The sequence below is a fragment of the Saimiri boliviensis genome, chromosome 2 (assembly GCF_048565385.1).
Source record: "Saimiri boliviensis isolate mSaiBol1 chromosome 2, mSaiBol1.pri, whole genome shotgun sequence".
Taxonomy (NCBI): Eukaryota; Metazoa; Chordata; class Mammalia; order Primates; family Cebidae; genus Saimiri; species Saimiri boliviensis.
The window spans coordinates 136,816,475-136,836,936 of NC_133450.1; the positions used below are offsets into that span (position 1 = coordinate 136,816,475).

At 42.2% G+C, this 20,462-nt stretch overlaps 1 pseudogene; it reads left to right on the plus strand.

Annotated features, from left to right (window-relative positions):
- The first annotated feature begins 1,668 nt into the window (after positions 1-1,668).
- On the plus strand, positions 1,669-2,204 carry LOC120363159 (small ribosomal subunit protein eS19 pseudogene; annotated as a pseudogene).
- Positions 2,205-20,462: the final 18,258 nt, after the last annotated feature.

Sequence of the window (20,462 nt, forward strand, 5' to 3'; positions counted from 1 at the left end):
ATTCACACATAACAATACTATCCCTAAATGTCAATGGACTAAATGCCCAAATCAAAAGATACAGACTGGCAAATTGGATAAAAAGCCAAAACCCATCAGTGTGCAGTATCTAGGAAACCCATCTTACATGCAAAGATACACAAAGGCTCAAAATAAAGGGATGGAGGAAGATCTACCAAGCAAATGGAGAGCAAAAAAAAGCAGGAGTTGCGATTCTCATCTCTGATAAAATAGACTTTAAAGCAACAAAGATCAAAAGAGACAAAGAAGGACATTACATAATGGTAAAACGAATGCAACAAGAAGAGCTAATGATCCTAAATTTGTATGCACCCAATACAGGAGCACCCAGATACATAAGGCAAGTTCTTAATGACTTACAAAGAGACTTAGACTCCCACACAATAATAGTGGGAGACTTTAACACCCCATTGTCAATATTAGACAGATCAACCAGACAGAAAATCAACAAGGATATCCAGGACCTGAACTCAGACCTGGAACAAGCAAACGTAATAGACATTTACAGAACTCTCCACCCCAAATCCACAGAATATACATTCTTCTCAGCACCACATCACACCTACTCTAAAATTGACCACATAATGGGCAATAAATCACTCCTCAGCAAATGCAAAAGAACGGAAATCACAACAAACAGTCTCTCAGACCACAGTGCAATCGAGTTAGAACTCAGAATGCAGAAACGAACTCAGAACCACACAGCTTCATGGAAACTGAACAACTTGCTCTTGAATGTTAACTGGATAAACAATGAAATGAAGTCAGAAATAAAGATGTTCTTTGAAACCAATGAGAATGAAGACACAACATACCAGAATCTCTGGGACACATTTAAAGCAGTCTCTAGAGAAAAATATATAGCAATGAGTGCCCACATGAGAAGAAAGGAGAGATCTAAAATCGACACCCTAACATGAAAATTGAAAGAGCTAGAGGAGCAAGATCAAGAAAACTCAAAACCTCGCAGAACATAGGAAATAACTAAGATCAGAGCAGAACTGAAGGAAATAGAGACACAAAAAACTCTTCAAAAAATCAATAAATCCAGGAGCTGGTTTTTTGAAAAGATCAACAAAATAGACAGTCCACTAGCCAGATTATTTAAAAAGAAAAGAGAGAATAACCAAATTGATGCAATAAAAACAATAAAGGGGATATCACCACAGATTCCACAGAAATCCAAACCATCATCAGAGATTATTACAAACAACTCTATGCACATAAACCAGTAAACCTGAAAGAAATGGATAAATTCCTGGACACCTGCATCCTCCCAAGCCTAAACCTGGAAGAAGCCGAAACCCTGAATAGACCAATTACAAGGTCTGAAGTGGAGGCAGCAATTAAGAGCCTACCACCCAAAAAAAGCCCAGGTCCAGATGGGTTCACAGCCGAATTCTACCAGACATACAAAGAGGAGCTGATACCATTCCTTCTGAAACTATTCCAGACAATCCAAAAAGAGGGAATCCTTCCCAAATCATTTTATGAGACAAACATCATCCTGATACCAAAACGCGGCAGAGACTCAACAAGAAAAGAAAATTTCAGGCCAATATCCATGATGAACATAGATGCAAAAATCTTCAATAAAATACTGGCAAACCGATTGCAACAGCATATCAAAAAGCTCACCCGCCCTTTCCCCTGGCTGGCAGCGCGGAGGCCGCACGATGCCTGGAGTTACTGTAAAAGACGTGAACCAGCAGGAGTTCATCAGAGCTCTGGCAGCCTTTCTCAAAAAGTCTGGGAAGCTGAAAGTCCCTGAATGGGTGGACACCGTCAAGCTGGCCAAGCACAAAGAGCTTGCTCCCTACGATGAGAACTGGTTCTACACGCAAGCTGCTTCCACAGCGCGGCACCTATACCTCCGGGGTGGCGCTGGGGTTGGCTCCATGACCAAGATCTATGGGGGACGTCAGAGAAATGGCGTCATGCCCAGCCACTTCAGCCGAGGCTCCAAGAGCGTGGCCCGCCGGGTCCTCCAAGCCCTGGAGGGGCTGAAAATGGTGGAAAAGGACCAAGATGGGGGCCGCAAACTGACACCTCAGGGACAGAGAGATCTGGACAGAATCGCCGGACAGGTGGCAGCTGCCAACAAGAAGCATTAGAACAAATCATGCTGGGTTAATAAATTGCCTCATTCGTAAAAAAAAAAAAAAAAAAAAAAAAAAAAAAAAAAAAAGCTCATCCACCATGATCAAGTAGGATTCATCCCGGGGATGCAAGGCTGGTTCAACATACACAAGTCCATAAACTTAATTCACCACGTAAACAGAACCAAAGACAAAAACCACATGATTATCTCAATTGATGCAGAGAAGGCCTTTGACAAAATTCAACAGCGCTTTATGCTAAAAACCTTCAATAAACTAAGTATTGATGGAACGTATCTCAAAACAATAAAAGCTATTTACGACAAACCAACAGCCAATATAATACTGAATGGGCAAAAACTGGAAGCATTCCCTTTGAAATCTGGCACTAGACAAGGATGCCCTCTCTCACCACTCCTATTCAATATAGTACTGGAAGTTCTAGCCAGAGCAATCAGGCAAGAAAATGAAATAAAGGGTATTCAAATTGGAAAGGAGTAAATCAAATTGTCTCTATTTGCAGATGACATGATTGTATATCTACAAGACCCCATCATCTCAGCCCAAAATCTCCTGAAACTGATAAACAACTTCAACAAAGTCTCAGGATACAAAATCAACGTGCAAAAATCACAAGAATTCCTATACATCAGTAACAGACTTAAAGAGAGCCAAATCAAGAACGAACTGCCATTCACAATTGCTACAAAGAGAATAAAATACCAAGGAATACAACTAACAAGGAACACAAAGGACCTCTTCAAGGAGAACTACAAGCCATTGATCAATGAAATAAGAGAGGACAGAAACAGATGGAGAAATATTCTATGTTCATGGTTAGGAAGAATCAACATCCTGAAAATGGCCATACTGCCCAAAGTAATTTACAGATTCAATGCTATTCCCATCAAACTACCAATGACCTTCTTCACAGAACTGGAAAAAAACACCTTAAACTTCATATGGAACCAAAAGAGAGCCCGCATAGCCAAGTCAATTCTAAGCAAAAAGAACAAAGCAGGAGGCATCACACTACCGGACTTCAAACTATACTACAAGGCTACAGTAATCAAAACAGCATGGTACTGGTACCAAAACAGAGATATAGACCAAAGGAACAGAACGGAGGCCTCAGAGGAAATACAACATACCCACAACCATCTGATCTTTGACAAACCTGACAAAAACAAGCAAAGGGGAAAGGACTCCCTGTTTAATAAATGGTGTTGCAAAAACTGGCTAGCATGTGCAGAAAGCAGAAACAGGACCCCTTCCTGACACCTTACACCAAAATTAACTCCAGATGGATTAAAGACTTAAACATCAGACCTAACACCATAAAAACCCTAGAAGAAAATCTAGGCAAAACCATTCAGGACATAGGTGTAGGCAAGGACTTCATGACCAAAACGCCAAAAGCAATGACAATAAAAGTTAAAATAGACAAATGGGACCTAATCAAACTCCACAGCTTCTGCACAGCAAAAGAAACCGTCAGTAGAGTGAACTGGCAACCAACAGAATGGGAAAAAATTTTTGCGGTCTACCCATCTGACAAGGGGCTGATATCCAGAATTTACAAAGAACTAAAACAGATCTACAAGAAAAAAAACAAACAAGCCCATTCAAAAATGAGTGAAGGATATGAACAGATACTTTACAAAAGAAGACATACAGGAGGCCAACAAACATATGAAAAAATGCTCATCATCACTGGTCATTAGAGAAATGCAAATCAAAACCACATTGAGATACCATCTCACACCAGTTAGAATGGCGATCATTAAAAAATCTGGAAAAAACAGGTGCTGGAGAGGATGTGGAGAAATAGGAACACTTTTACACTGTTGGTGGCAACGTAAATTAATTCAACCATTGTGGAAGACAGTGTGGCGATTCCTCAAGGATTCAAAGAAAGAAATCCCATTTGACTCAGCAATCCCATTACTGGGTAAATATCCAAAGGATTATAAATCATTCTACTATAAGGACACGTGCACACGAATGTTCATTACAGCACTGTTTACAATAGCAAATGCCCAACGATGATAGACTGGATAGGGAAAATGTCGGACATATACACAATGGAATATTACGCAGCCATAAAAAAAGATGAGTTCACGCCCTTTGTAGGGACATGGATGAACCTGGAAACCATCATTCTCAGCAAACTGGCACAAGAGCCGAAAATCAAACACCACATATTCTCACTCATAGGCAGGTGTTGAACAATGAGAACACATGGACACAGGGAGGGGAGCACTACACACTGGGGTCGGTAGGGGGGAAATTGGGGAGGGACGGGGAGGGGAGGTGGGAAGATAGAATGGGGAGAAATGACAGATACAGGCGAGGGGACGGAAGGCAGAAAACCACACTGGCTAGTGTGTACCTATGCAACAATCTTGCATGTTCCTCACATGTAACCCAAAACTGAAAATCAAATAAAAAAAAAATAAAAATAAATAAATAGAGTCAATCCAAAACCATAGGTGTATTCAAGTCCAGATTGACAAGTAAAATCAAGAAACCAGGCACTGACCTGGAAGAGGGATCTTTTTCCAATGGGCCTTAAGACCCACATAAATCCCTGTGAAGAAATTGGGAAACAGAGACAGAAAGGGACTTGCCTAAGGCTTGTCACTTGAAAGTGCATGGCTGACTGACTGGCAGAGGGCTGGAAATCAAATCCAAATCTTCGGACCTGTAATTCCACAGGGTGCACTACCTCCCCCAGGCCCAATGTTACACTGCAATGGCTAAAGGAGAGCTTGACTGGAATAAAGTCAACATGAAAAAACATTAGATTCCATCGGTCCAGTCTTTGGCCTTTTGTATCTAAGGAGAATGTGCCTGGTTCAAATTCTCACTTTGCTTCTAACCTGAGAGATCTGGCCTCAGTGGTCAATGGGAAATGGGCTGGTTTAAATCACCACCCTCTCACTCACCATAGAGAAAAATTTCTTCAAACATACATGGATTGTGTTTTCAGGAGTACTTGGCTTTATCCACGATTTTGAGTAACATGCTACCACAGGAAGAAAGATTTTCTGCTCAGGAATTCAGACAGAAACACAGAGACACACACACACGGTGACAGAAAACACACAAACACAGGCCTCACAGACAACTGTTAGTGTTCAGACAAAGACTTAGTGGTATGAGGTGGGCTTTGAACCCATCCATGCTCCAAAGGAAGACACACCTTTTGCTAATTCACACGTCCATTCTCATAGGAAATGTGAAAAATTCTTTCAAACATGGCTCATGATGACAGGGACCACTCTCATTTCACCCTCAGAGGCAGACAAAAGGACTGCAAAGGACTGCAAAGGAATCAGGTGTCATCCCTGTTGACTGAAAAGGACAACCATTTCCCCTTGGACTCAAAGTCACAGCAAAAGTAGCTTTTTCTTTGAAGAGCACACAACTTTTTTAAAATACACAGCTCAAATGGTCTCCGCCTTAAGCACTTAAAGCGGGGACCGTTTTAGCTGTGTATTCTGAAAAACTTGTCTAGCATTCAAAGCACGCACAGTTTTAGCTGTGTATTTTCAAAAAGTTGTCTCAAATTACCATAGCTCATAAAGTCAAAACGAGTGATGTGTGTCGCCTTGAGTTGAGCATTCTTTTAGTGAGAAAGGATTAAGTTCTATTTGAATTCTGGAAAACTGTATCTCATCTTGTCAATCAACTGTCAATTTTGAGTGTTAACTTCTAGGAAATGTAAAAGGATAAATCCAAAACCATAGGGGTATTCAAGTCCAGATTGACAAGTAAAATCAAGAAACCAGGCACTGAGCTGGAAGAGGGATCATTTACCGGTGGGCCTTAAGGCCCACATAAATCCCTGTGAAGAAATCGAGAAACAGAGACAGAAAGGGACTCGCCTAAGACTTGTCACTTCAAAGTGCGTGGATGACTGAGTGGCAGAGGGCTGGAAATCAAATCCAAATCATTGGACCTGTAATTCCACATGGTGCATCGCCTCCCCCAGGCCCAATGTGACACTTCAATGGCTTAACGAGAGCTTGACTGGATTGAAGTCAACATGAAAAGACATTACATTTCATCAGCCCAGGCTTTGGCCCGTTGTCTCTAAGGAGAATGTGCCTGGTGCAAATTCTCACTTTGCTTCTAACCTGAGAGATCTGGCCTCAGTGGTCAATGGGAAATGAGCTGGTTTCAACCACGCTCTCACTCATCATCAAGAAAAATGTCTTCAAATATACATGGATTGTGTTTTGAGGAGTGCTGGGCTTTATCCACGGTTCTGAGTAACATGTTACCACAGGAAGAAAGATTTGCTGCTCAGGAATGGAGACAGAAACACACACACACATACAGTGACACAAAAAACACAAACACAGGCCTCACACACAACTGGTAGTGTTCAGCCAAATACTTAGTGGTATGAGGTGGGCTTTGAACCCGTCCATGCTCCAAAGGAAGACACGCCTTTCGCTAATTCACACGTCCATTCACGTAAGAATTGTGAATAATTCTTTCAGACATGGCTCATGATGACAGGGACCACTCTCATTTCACACTCAGAGGCAGACAAGAGGACTGCAAAGGACTCAGGTGTCGTCCCTGCTGACTGAAAAGGACTCCCGTTTCCCATCGAACCCAAAGTCACAGCAAAAGTGTCTTTCTCTTTGAAGAGTGCACAACATATTCAAAATACACAGATAAAACGGTCCACGCTATAAGAACTTTAGCACTTAATGCGGGGACCATTTTAGCTGTGTATTCTGAAAAACTTGTCTAGCATTAAAAGCACGGACAGTTTTAGCTGTGTATTTTCAAAACTTGTCTCTATGTGCCATAGCTCACGAAGTCAAAACGAGTGATCTGTGTCCCCTTGAGATGAGCACTCTTTTGGTAAGAAAGGATTAAGTTCTATTTGAATTCTGGAAAACTGCTTCTCATCTTGTCAATCAACTGTCAATTTTGTGTGTTAATTTCCAGGAGAGGCAATAGAGTCAATCTAAAACCATAGGTGCATTCAAGTTCAGATTTACAAGTAAAATCAAGAAAGCAGGCACTGAGCTGGATGAGGGATCTTTTCCCAGTGGACCTTAAGGCCCACATAAATACCTGTGAAGAAATCGGGAAACAGAGATAGAAAGGGACTCGCCTAAAAGTTGTCACTTGAAAGTGACTGGCAGACTGACGGGCAGAGGGCTAAAAATCAAATCCAAATCTTCGGACCTGTAATTCCACAGGATGCACCGCGTCCCCCAGACCCAGTGTGACACTTCAATGGCTTAAAGAGGGCATGACGGGATGGATGTCAACATGAAAAGACATTAGATTCCATCAGACCTGTCTTTGGCCCCTTGTCTCTAAGGAGAATGTGCCTCGTTCAAATTCTCACTTTGCTTCTAACCTGAGAGATCTGGCCTCAGTGGTCAATGGGAAATGAGCTGGTTTCAATCACCACCCTCTCACTCATCATCAAGAAAAATTTCTTCAAACATACAGGGATTGTGTTGTCAGGAGTGCTGGGCTTCATCCATGGTTCTGAGTAACATGCAACCAGAGGAAGAAAGATTTGCTTCTCAGGAATGGAGACAGAAACAGAGACACACACACACACACATACAGTGACACAAAAAACACACAAACACAGGCCTCACACACAACTGGTGGCATTCAGCCAAATACTTAGTGGTATGAAGTGGGCTTTGAACCCGTCCATGCTCCGAAGGAAGACACACATTTCGCTATTTCACTCATTTATTTTCGCAGGAAAAGTGGATAATTCTTTCGGACATGGCTCATGATGGCAGGGACCACTCACATTTAACCCTCAGAGGCAGACAAGAGTACTGCAAAGGACTCAGGTGTCGTCCCTGCTGACTGAAAAGGACTCCCATTTCCCCTCGAACCCAAAGTCACAGCAAAAGTAGCTTTTTATTTGAAGAACACACGACATTTTCAAAATACACAGCGAAAACTGTCCCCACTTTACGGGCTTTAACACTTCAAGCGGGGACAGTTTTAGCTGTGTATTCTGAAAAACTTGTCTAGCATTCAAAGCACGGACCGTTTTAGCTGTGTATTTTCAAAAAGCTGTCTCTATGTGCCATAGCTCATGTAGTCAAAACGAGTGATCTGTGTTCCCTTGAGTTGAGCATTCTTTTAGTAAGAAAGGATTAAGTTCTATTTGAATTCTGGAAAACTACTTCTCATCTTGTCCATCAACTGTCAATTTTGTGTGTTAATTTCTAGGAGAGGTAATAGAGTCAATCCAAAACCATAGGTGTATTCAAGTCCAGATCGACAGGTAAAATCAAGAAAACAGGCAATGAGCTGGAAGAGGGATCTTTTCCCAGTGGGCCTTAAGGCCCACATAAATCCCTGTGAAGAAATCGGGAAACAGAGACAGAAAGGGACTTGCCTAGGCTTGTCACTTGAAAGTGCCTGGCAGACTGACTGGCAGAGGGCTGGAAATCAAATCCAAATCTTCGGACCTGTAATTCCACAGGGTGCACTGCCTCCCTCAGAACCAATGTGACACTTTAATGGCTTAAAGAGAGCTTGACTGGATTGATGTCAACATGAAAAGACATTAGATTCCATCGGACCTGTCTTTGGGACCTTGTCTCTAAGGAGAAAGTGCCTGGTTCAAATTCTCACTTTGCTTCTAACCTGAGAGATCTGGCCTCAGTGGTAAATGGGAAATGAGCTGGTTTCAATCACCACCCTCTTACTCATCAAGAAAAATTTCTTCACACATACATGGATTGTGTTTTCAGGAGTGCTGGTCTTCATCCATGGTTCTGAGTAACATGCTACCAGAGGAAGAAAGATTTGCTGCTCAGGAATGGAGACAGAAACACACACACACACACACACAGACACACACACACACACACACACACAGTGACACAAAAAACACAAACACAGGCCTCACACACAACTGGTAGTGTTCAGCCAAATACTTAGTGGTATGAGGTGGGCTTTGAACCCGTCCATGCTCCAAAGGAAGACACACCTTTCGCTATTTCACCCATCTATTCTCATAGGAAATGTGTATAATTCTTTCAGACATGGCTCATGATGACAGGGACCCCTCTCTTTTCACACTCAGAGGCAGACAAGAGGACTGCAAAGGACTGAGGTGTTGTCGCTGCTGACTGAAAAGGACTCCAATTTCCCCTCGAACCCAAAGTCACAGCAAAAGTAGCTTTCACTTTGAAGAGCACACAACTTTTTCAAAATGCACAGCTAAAACAGTCCCCGCTTTAGCTGTGTATTCTGAAAAACTTGTCTAGCATTCAAAGCACGGACCGTGTTAGTTGTGTATTTTCAAAAAGTTGTCTCTACGTGCCATAGCTCATGAAGTCAAAATGAGTGATCTGTGTCCCCTTGAGTTGAGCATTCTTTTAGCAAGAAAGGTTTAAGTTCTCTTTCAATTCTGGAAAACTGCTTCTCATCTTGTCAATCAACTGTCAATTTTGTGTCTTAATTTCCAGGAGAGGTAATAGAGTCAATCCAAAACCATAGGTGTATTCAAGTCCAGATGGACAAGTAAAATCAAGAAAGCAGGCACTGAGCTGAGAGAGGGATCTTTTCCCAGTGGGCCTGAAGGTCCACATAAATCCCTGTGAACAAATCGGGAAACAGAGACAGAAAGGGACTCGCCTAAGGCTTGTCACTTGAAAGTGCCTGGCAGACTGACTGGCAGAAGGCTGGAAATCAAATCCAAATCTTCGGACCTGTAATTCCACTGGCATACCGCCTCCCCAGAGCCCAATGTGACACTTCAATGGCTTAACGAGAGCTTGACTGGATTGATGTCAACATGAAAAGACATTAGATTCCATCAGACCTGTCTTAGGCCCTTTGTCTCTAAGGAGAATGTGCCTGGTTCAAATTCTCACTTTGCTTCTAACCTGAGAGATGTGGCCTCATGGATTCTGTTTTCAGGAGTGCTGGGCTTTATCCACGGTTCTGAGCATGATGCTACCAGAGGAAGAAAGATTTGCTGCTCAGGAATGGAGACAGAAACACAGACACACACACACACATACACACACACACACACACACACACACACAGTGACACAAAACCACACAAACACAGGCCTCACACACAACTGGTAGTGTTCAGCCAAATACTTAGTGGTATGATGTGGGCTTTGAACCCGTCCATTCTCCAAAGGAATACACATCTTTCGCTATTTCACTCGTCTATTCTCACAGGAAATGTGAATAATTCTTTCAGACATGGCTCATGATGACAGGGACCACTCTTATTTCACCATCAGAGGCAGACAAGAGGACTGCAAAGGACTCAGATGTCATCCCTGCTGACTGAAAAGGACTCCCATTTCCCCTCGAACCCAAAGTAACATCAAAAGTAGCTTTCACTTTGAAGAGCACACAACTTTTTCTAAATACACACCTAAAACGGTCCCTGCTTTAAGTACTTCAGCATATAAAGCGGGGACCGTTTTAGCTGTGTATTCTGAAAAACTTCTCTAGCATTCAAAGCACGGACAGTTTTAACTGTGTATTTTCAAAAAGTTGTCTCTACATGCCATAGCTCATGAAGTCAAAACGAGAGATCTGTGTTACCTTGAGTTGAGCATTCTTTTAGTAAGAAAGGATTAAGTTCTATTGGAATTCTGTAAATCTGCTTCTCATCTTGTCAATCAACTGTCAATTTCGTGTGTTAATTTCTAGGAGGGGTAATAGAGTCAATCCAAAACCATAGGTGTATTCAAGTCCAGATTGACAAGTAAAATCAAGAAAGCAGGCACTGAGCTGGAAGAGGGATCTTTTCCCAGTGGGCCTTAAGGCCCACATAAATCCCTGTGAATAAATCGGGAAACAGAGACAGAAAGGGACTCGCCTAAGTCTTGTCACTTGAAAGTGCCTGGCAGACTGACTGGCAGAGGGCTGAAAATCAAATCCAAATCTTCGGTCCTGTAATTCCACAGGGTGCACCGCCTCCCCAAGGCCCAATGTGACACTTCAATGGCTTAACGAGAGCTTGACTGGATTGATATCAACATGAAAAGACATTAGATTCCATCGGACCTGTCTTTGGCCCCTTGTATCTAAGGAGAATGTGCCTGGTTCAAATTCTCACTTTCCTTCTAACCTGAGAGATCTGGCCTCAGTGGTCAATGGGAAATGAGCTGGTTTCAATCATCACCCTCTCATTCATCATCAAGAAAAATTTTTCAAACATACATGGATTGTGTTTTCAGGAGCGCTGGGCTTTATCCACGGTTCTGAGTAACATGCTACCAGAGGAAGAAAGATTCACTGCTCAGGAATGGAGACAGAAACACACACACACACACACACACACACACACACACACAGAGTGACACAAAAAACACACAAACACAGGCCTCACACACAACTGCTAGTGTTCAGCCAAATACTTAGTGGTATGAGGTGGGCTTTGAACCCATCCATGCTCCAAAGGAAGACACACCTTTCGCTATTTCACCCATCTATTCTCTTAGGAAATGGAATAATTCTTTCAGACATGGCTCATGATGACAGGGACCACACTCATTTCACCCTAAGAGGCAGACAAGAGGACTGCAAACGACTCAGGTGGCGTCCCCGCTGACTGAAAAGGACTCCCATTTCCCCTCGAGCCCAAAGTCACAGCAAAAGTAGCTTTCTCTTTGACGAGCACACAATTTTTTCAAAATACACAGGTAAAACGGTCCCCGCTTTAGCTGTGTATTCTGAAAAACTTGTCTAGCATTCAAAGCACGGACAGTTTTAGCAGTGTATTTTCAAAAAGTTGTCTATACGTGCCATAGCTCATGAAGTCAAAACGAGTGATCTGTGTCCCCTTGAGTTGAGCATTCTTTTAGTAAGAAAGGATTAAATTCTATTTGAATTCTGGAAAACTGCTTCTCATCTTGTCAATCAACTGTCAATTTTGTGTGTTAATTTCTAGGAGGGGTAATAGAGTCAATCCAAAACCATAGGTGTATTCAAGTCCAGCTTGACAAGTAAAATCAAGAAAGCAGGCACTGAGCTGAAAGAGGGATCTTTTCCCAGTGGGCCTTAAGGCCCATATAAATCCGTGAAGAAATCGGGAAACAGAGACAGAAAGGGACTCGCCTAAGGCTTGTCACTTGAAAGTGCCCGGCAGACTGACTGGCAGAGGGCTGGAAATCAAATCCAAATCTTCGGACTTGTAATTCCACAGGGTGCACCTCCTCCCCCAGGCCCAATGTGACACTTCAATGGGTTAACGAGAGCTTGACTGGATTGATGTCAACATGAAAAGACATTAGATTCCATCGGACCTGTCTTTGGTCCCTTGTGTCTAAGGAGAATGTGCCTGGTTCCAATTCTCACTTTGCTTCTAACCTGAGAGATGTGGCCTCAGTGGTCAATGGGAAATGAGCTGGTTTCAATCACCACCCTCTCACTCATCAAGAAAAATTTCTTCAAACATACATGGATTGTGTTTTCAGGAGTGCTGGGCTTTATCCATGGTTCTGAGTAACATGCTACCAGAGGAAGAAAGATTTGCTGCTCAGGAATGGAGACAGAAACACAGACACACACACACACACACACACACACACACACACACATACACACACACAGTGACACACAAAACACACAAACACAGGCCTCACACACAACTGGTAGTGTTCAGCAAAATACTTAGTGGTATGAGATGGGCTTTGAACCCGTCCATGCTCCAAAGTAAGACACAGCTTTCGCTATTTCACCCGTCTATTCTCGTAGGAAATGTGAATAATTCTTTCAGACATGTCTCATGATGACAGGGACCACTCTCATTTCACCCTCAGAGGCAGACAAGAGGACTGCCAAGGACTCAGGTGTCATACCTGCTGACTGAAAAGGACTCCCATATCCCCTCAAACCCAAAGTCACAGCAAAAGTTGCTTTCACTTTGAAGAGCACAAAACTTTTTCAAAATACACACCTAAAACGTTCCCCGCTTTAAGTTCTAAAGCACTTAAAGCGGGGACCGTTTTAGCTGTGTATTCTGAAAAACTTGTCTAGCATTCAAAGCACGGACAGTTTTGGCTGTGTATTTTCAAAAAGTTGTCTCTAAGTGCCATAGCTCATGAAGTCAAAACGAGTGATCTGTGTCCCCTTGAGTTGAGCATTCTTTTAGTAAGAACGGATTAAGTTCTATTTGAATTCTGGAAAACTGCTTCTCATCTTTTCAATCAACTGTCAATTTTGTATGTTAATTTCTAGAAGAGGTAATAGAGTCAATCCAAAACCATAGGTGTATTCAAGTCCAGATTGACAACTAAAATCAAGAAAGCAGGCACTGAGCTGGAAGAGGGATCTTTTGCCCGTGGGCCTTAAGACCCACATAAATCCCTGTGAATAAATCGGGAAACAGAGACAGACAGGGACTCGCCTAAGTCTTGTCACTTGAAAGTGCCTGGCAGACTGACTGGCAGAGGGCTGGAAATCAAATCCAAATCTTCGGACCTGTAATTCCACACGGTGTGCCACACCCCCATTCCCAGTGTGACACTTCAATGGCTTAACGAAAGCTTGACTGGATTGATGTCAAAAGGAAAAGATATTAGATTCCATCAGACCTGTCTTTGGCCCCTTGCCTCTAAGGATAATGTGCCTGGTTCAATTTCTCACTTTCCTTCTAACCTGAGAGATCTGGCCTCAGTGGTCAATGGGAAATGAGCTGGTTTCAATCACCACCCTCTCACTCATCATCAAGAAAAATTTCTTCAAACATACATGGATTGTGTGTTCAGGAATGCTGGGCTTTATCCATGGTTCTGAGTAACATGCTACCAGAGGAAGAAAGATTTGCTGCTCAGGAATGGAGACAGAAACACAGACCCCCCTACACACAGTGACACAAAAAACACACAAACACAAGCCTCACACACAAGTGGTAGTGCTCAGCCAAATACTTAGTGGTATGAGGTGGGCTTTGAACCCCTCCGTGCTCCAAAGGAAGACACACCTTTCGCTATTTCACCTGTCTATTCTCGTAGGAAATGTGAATAATTCTTTCAGACATATCTCATGATGACAGGGACCACTCTCATTTCACCCTCAGAGGCAGACAAGAGGACTGCAAAGGACTCGGGTGTCGTCCCTGGTGACTGAAAAGGACTCCAATTTCCCCTCGAACCCAAAGTCACAGCAAAAGTAGCTTTCTCTTTGAAGAGCACACAACTTTTTCAAAATACACAGCTAAAACTGTCCCCACAAGCACTTAAATCACGGACAGTTTTTGCTGTGTATTATGAAATCTTGTCTAGCATTCAAAGCACGGACAGTTTTAGCTGTGTATTTTCAAAAAGTTGTCTCTAAGTCCCATAGCTCATGAAGTCAAAACGAGTGATTTGTGTCCCCTTGAGTTGAGCTTTCTTTTAGTAAGAAAGTATTAAGTTCTATTTGAATTCTGGAAAACTGCTTCTCGTCTTGTCAATCAACTCTCAATTTTGTGTGTTAATTTCTAGGAGAGGTAATAGAGTCAATCCAAAACCATAGGTGTATTCACGTCCAGATTGACAAGTAAAATCAAGAAACCAGGCACTAGTTGGAAGAGGGATCTTTTGCCCGTGGGCCTTATGGCCCACATAAATCCCTGTGAAGAAAGGCTTGTCACTTGAAAGTGCGTTGGTGACTGACTATCAGAGGGCTGGCAATCTAATACAAATCTTCAGACCTCTAATTCCACAGGGTGCACTGCCTCCCTCAGGCCCAATGTTACACTTCAGTGGCTTAATGAGCGCTTCACTGGATTAAAGTCAACATGAAAAGACTTGAAATGATTCCATTGGCCCAGTCTTTGGCCCCTTGTCTCTAAGGAGAATGTGCCTGGTTCAAATTCTCACTTTGCTTCTAAGCTTAGAAATCTGTCCTCAGTGGTCAATGGGACATGAGCTGGTTTCAATCACCACCCTCTCACTCATCATCAAGAAAAATTTCTTCAAACATACATGGATTGTGTTTTCAGGAGCGCTGGGCTTTATCCACGGTTCTGAGTAACAGGCTACCACAGGATGAAAGATTTGCTGCTCAGGATTGGAGTAAGAAACACACACACACACACACACACACACACACACACAGTGACACAAAAAACACACAAACACAGGTCTCAAACACAATTGGTAGTGTTCAGTCAAATACTTAGTGTTATGAGGTGGGCTTTGAACCCGTCTATGCTCCAAAGGAAGACACATTTTTCGCTAAATCACACGTCCATTCTCTTAAGAAATTTGAATAATTCTTTCAGACATGGCTCATGATGACAAGGACCACTCTCATTTCACCCTCAGAGGAATACAAAAGGACTATAAAGGACTCAGATGTCGTCCCTGCTGACTGAAAATGACTCCCATTTTTTCTCAGACCCAAAGTCACAGCAAAAGCAGCTTTTTCTTTGATGAGCACACAACGTTTTCCAAATACTCAGCTAAAATTGTCCTCAATTTAAATGATAAAGCACTGATAGCTAAAGCACTTAAAGCGAGCACTGTTTTAGCCCTGTATTCTGAAAAACTTGTCTAGCATTCAAAGCACGGACAGTTTTAGCTGTGTATTTTCAAAAAGTTGTCTCTACGTGCCATAGCTCATGAAGTCAAAACGAGTGATCTTTGTCCCCTTGAGTTGAGCATTCTTTTAGTAAGAAAGGATTAAATTCTATTTGAATTCTGGAAAACTGCTTCTCATCTTGTCAATCAACTGTCAATTTTCTGTGTCAATTTCCAGTACATGTAATAAAATTAGTCCAAAACCATAGGTTTATGAAAGTTCAGATTGACAAATTTACTCAACAATCCAGGTGCTCAGCTGGAAAAGGGATCGTTTCTCTGTGGGCATTACGGCCCACATAAGTCTTTGTGCAGAAATAGAGAAACGGTGACAGAAAGTGTCTCGCCTAAGGCTTGTCACTTGAAAGTCAGTGGCTCGCTGACTGGCAGAGGGCTGGAAATCAAAGCCAAATATCCGGACCTCTAATTGCAGAGGGTGTACTCTCCCCCCTGGCCCAAATTCACAGGTAAATGGCTTAACAAGAGCTTTACTGGATTGAAGTCAACACTAAAAGATATTAGATTTCATCTGAACTTTCTTTGGCCTCTTGTGTCTAATGAAATTTTGCCCAGTTCTAATTTTAACTTTGGTTGTAACCTGGGAGACATTGACTTTCAGACTGAAACTCTTGAAAAGCATTGATTACCTTAGGAGTTTCTGCTCCAAAGGAAGAGTCAAGAAACCTCTTTGGCAATGGTGACCTGGACTCAGTAGTAAATGGGAAATGAGCCACCCTCTCACCAACCATCAACACCACCCTCTCACCAATCATCAACAGAAACTTCTTATAACATACTCGTATTGTGTTTTTAGTAGGGCTGGGGTTATCCAAGATTCTGAATAAAATGCTACCACCGGAAGAAAGATTTGCTGCTGAGTCCTGGAGGCAGAGAAACACACACACACACACACATGTACACATAAACACCACACACACAGGCTAGACACACGTCTGGTAGTGTCCAGCCAAATACTTAGTAGTAAGAGGAGGGCTATGAACCCATCCATGCTCCAAAAGATGGGACACGTTTTCCCAATTGACACGTCCATTCTCCTGTCTTCTCCCCTTACAGTGCTACCACCTCAATCCAATCAATTTTTACATAGAGCACAATTAGGCAGGGCTATCGGGTTACAGGATTGTCAGTGATACTCTCAGTATAAACAACCGCACCATCAGAGAACGCATTTTCATACAAAATGTGATAAATTCTTTTAGACATGGCTCATGATGACTTTGGCCACATCATCAAGACAGCAGCTCTGCTATCCATCGAGCCTACCTGTGTACTTGGCCACATCCCATAGCGCTTTGCACTCTCATTTCACCTTCAGAGGCAGACAAGTGGACTGCAAAGGACTGATGTGTCTCCCATGCTCTCTGAAAAGAACTCCCATGTCTCCTGGGGAACAAACGTAACAACAAAAGTAGTTTTTTATTTGTAGAACACTCCACTCTCTCAAAATACACAACGGAAACTGAATATTTTAGCTGTGTATTTTCAAAACGTTGACTCTAAGTGCCATAGATGATGAAGTTAGCTTGAGTGATCTGTGTCCACTTGAATTGAGCATTCTTTTAGTAATAAAGGATTCGGTTATTTTTTAATTCTTGAGACATGATTCTGATTCTTGTCAATCAAATGTGAGTTTTCTGTGTTAATTTCTAGCAGAGGTAAAAGAGTTAATCAAGAATCATAGGTCTATGAAAGTCCTGATTTACAAGTGTACTCAAAAATCCAGGCACTGTGCTGGAAGAGGGATTGGTTCTCAGTGGGCCTTAAGGCCCACATAAATCCCTGTGCAGAAATCGAGAAACAAAGACAGACAGGGACTCGCCTAAGGCTTGTCTATTGAAAGTGAGTGTCTGACTGACTGGCAGTGGGTTGGAAATCAAGTCCAAATCGCCTGACCTCTAATTTCAGAGAGTGCACTGCCTCTCCAAGGCTCAATTTTACAGTAAATGAATTAACAAGGGCTTTACTGAATTGAATTCAACATTAAAAGATATTCGATTCCATCATGCTACCACAGAAAGAAGGAGGTGCTGCTCAAGCCTGGAGACAGACACACATACACACACACCCACACCCACACACACACACACCCACACACACACACACACAGTCTAGACACACAACTGGTAGTGTTCAGTGAAATATTTAGTAGTATGAGGAGGGCTTTGAACCCATCCGTGCTCCAAAGGGCGATACACGTTTCCCTAGTTCACAGGTACATCCTTCCCCCTTCTCAACCAACAGTGGCTCCTCCTCAAGCACACGCATTATTAGGTAGAAAAAAATAGGCAGGGCTATCAGGTTAAAGCATCTTCAATGATGCTCTCATTAAAAACAACAGCACAGTCAAACAGAGAGCATGCTTGCATATGATATGTGATTAATTCTTTCAGACATGGCTCATGATGACTGGGGACACACCAACAAAAAGAAGCTCTGCTTTGCTTCTAGCCTAGCTTTGGGCCTGGCCACCTCCCAAAGTGCTTCACACTCTCATTTCACCCTCAGAGGCAGCCAAGAGGCCAGGAGAGGACTCATGTGTCTCCTATGCTCTCTGCAAACAGCTCCAATTTCTCCTGGGGACCATAAGTTACAACAGAAGTGGCTTTTTATTTGTAGAGCACACAACTTTTTCAAAATATTTTGAAAAACTTGTCTAGCACTTTAAGCAGGGACAGTCTTAGCTGCATATTTTGAAAAAGTTGTCTCTAAGTTCAATAGCAAATGCAGTCAAAATGAGTGATCTGTGTCCACTTGAGTTGAGCATTCTTTTAGTAATAAAGGATTCCATTTTACTTGAATTCTTTAGAACTGATTCTCATTCTTGCAAATCCATTGCGAATTTTTTGTGTTAATTTCTAGCAGAGGTAATAGAGTTAATCCAAAACCATAGGTGTATTCAAGTCCAGATTGACAAGTATACTCAACAAACCAGGCACTGAGCTGGAAAAGGGATTGTTTCCCAGTGGGCCTTAGGGCCCACATAATACTCTTTGCCAAAATTGAGAAACAGAGACAGAAAGTGACTCACCAAAAGATTGTCACTAGAAAGTGAGTGGCTGACTGACTGGCAGAGAACTGGAAATCAAATCCAAATCTCCCGACCTCTAATTTCAGAGGGTGCACTGCCTGCCCAAGGTTCAATTTCACAGGTAAATGGCTTAACGAGAGCTTTACTGGATTGAAGTCAACATTAAAAGACATTAGATTTCATCAGAACTCTCTTTGGCCCCTTGTCTCTAATGAGAATTTGCCCATTTCAAATTTTAACACTGTGTCTAACTTGAGAGATCTTGACTTTCAGCCTGAAACTCTTGAAAAGGATTGATTAACTTAGGAGTTCCTGCTACAAAGGAAGATTCAAGAACCCACTTCAGCAAAGGTGACCTGAACTCAGTGGTAAATGGGAAATGAGCTGGTTTCAATCACTACCCTCTCACCAATCATCAACATAAACTCATAACAGACATGTATTGTGTTTTTAGGAGGGCGGGGGTTATTCAAGTTTCTGAATAACATGCTACCACAGGAAGAAGAATTTGCTGCTCAGGCCTGGAGACAGACAGACAGACACACACACACAGAGCCTAGACACACGACTGGTAGTGTCCAGCCAAACACTCAGTAGTAAGAGGAGGGTTTTGAACCCATCCATGCTTTAAAGGAAGAGTCACCTTTTCCCAATTCACAGGACCATTCTCCTTCCTTTTCCCCCTATGGTGCCTCCTCCTCAAGCCAATAAATTTTTACATTCAGCACAATTAGGGAGGGCTATCAGGTTACAGCATTGTCAATGATACTCTCATTAAAAACAACAGCACAGTCAAACAGAGAACACGCTTTCATATGAAATGTGATGAATTCTTTCAGACATGGCTCATGATGATTTTGGCCACATCATCAAGACAGCAGCTCTGCTATCCAGCGAGCCTACCTGTGTACTTGGCCACCTCCCATAGCGCTTCACACTCTCATTTCACCTTCAGAGACAGACAAATGGACTGCAAAGGACTCATGTGTCTCCCGTGTTCCCTGAAAAGTACTCCCATTTCTCCTGGGGAACAAAAGTAACAACAAAAGTAGCTTTTTATTTGTAGAACACACCACTTTTTCAAAATACACAGCTAAAACTGTGTTTTAGCTGTGCATTTTCCAAAAGTTGGCCCTAAGTGCTATAGGTGATAAAGTTAGAATGAGTGATCTGTGTCCACTTGAGTTGAGCATTCTTTTAGTAATAAAGGATTCAGTTATTTTTTAAATCTTGAGACATGATTCTCATTTTTGTCAATCAAATGTGAATGTTCTGTGTTAATTCCTAGCAGAGGTAAAAGAGTTAATCATAAACCATAGGTGTATGAACGTCCTGATTAACAAGTATACTCAACAAACAAGCAAACAACTCCTCAAAAGCAAGGGAACAAATCACTTTGGAGAATGAGTTTAATGAACTGACAGAAGCAGGCTTCAGAAGGTGGCTAATAACAATCTCCGAGCTAAAGAAACTTGTTCTAATCCAATGAAAAGAAACTTAAAACCTTGGAAAAAAAGGTTTGACAAAATTCTAACTAGAATAACCAGCTTAGAGAAGAACATAAACAACTTAATGGAGCTGAAAAACACAGCAGGAGAACTTCACAAAGCACACGCCAGTTTTAGTAGTTTAATCAATAAAGTGGAACAAGGAATATCAGAAATTGAAGATCAACTCAATGAAATAAAATGAGAAGGCCACATTAGAGGAAAAAAAAGAGTGAAAAGAAATGAATAAA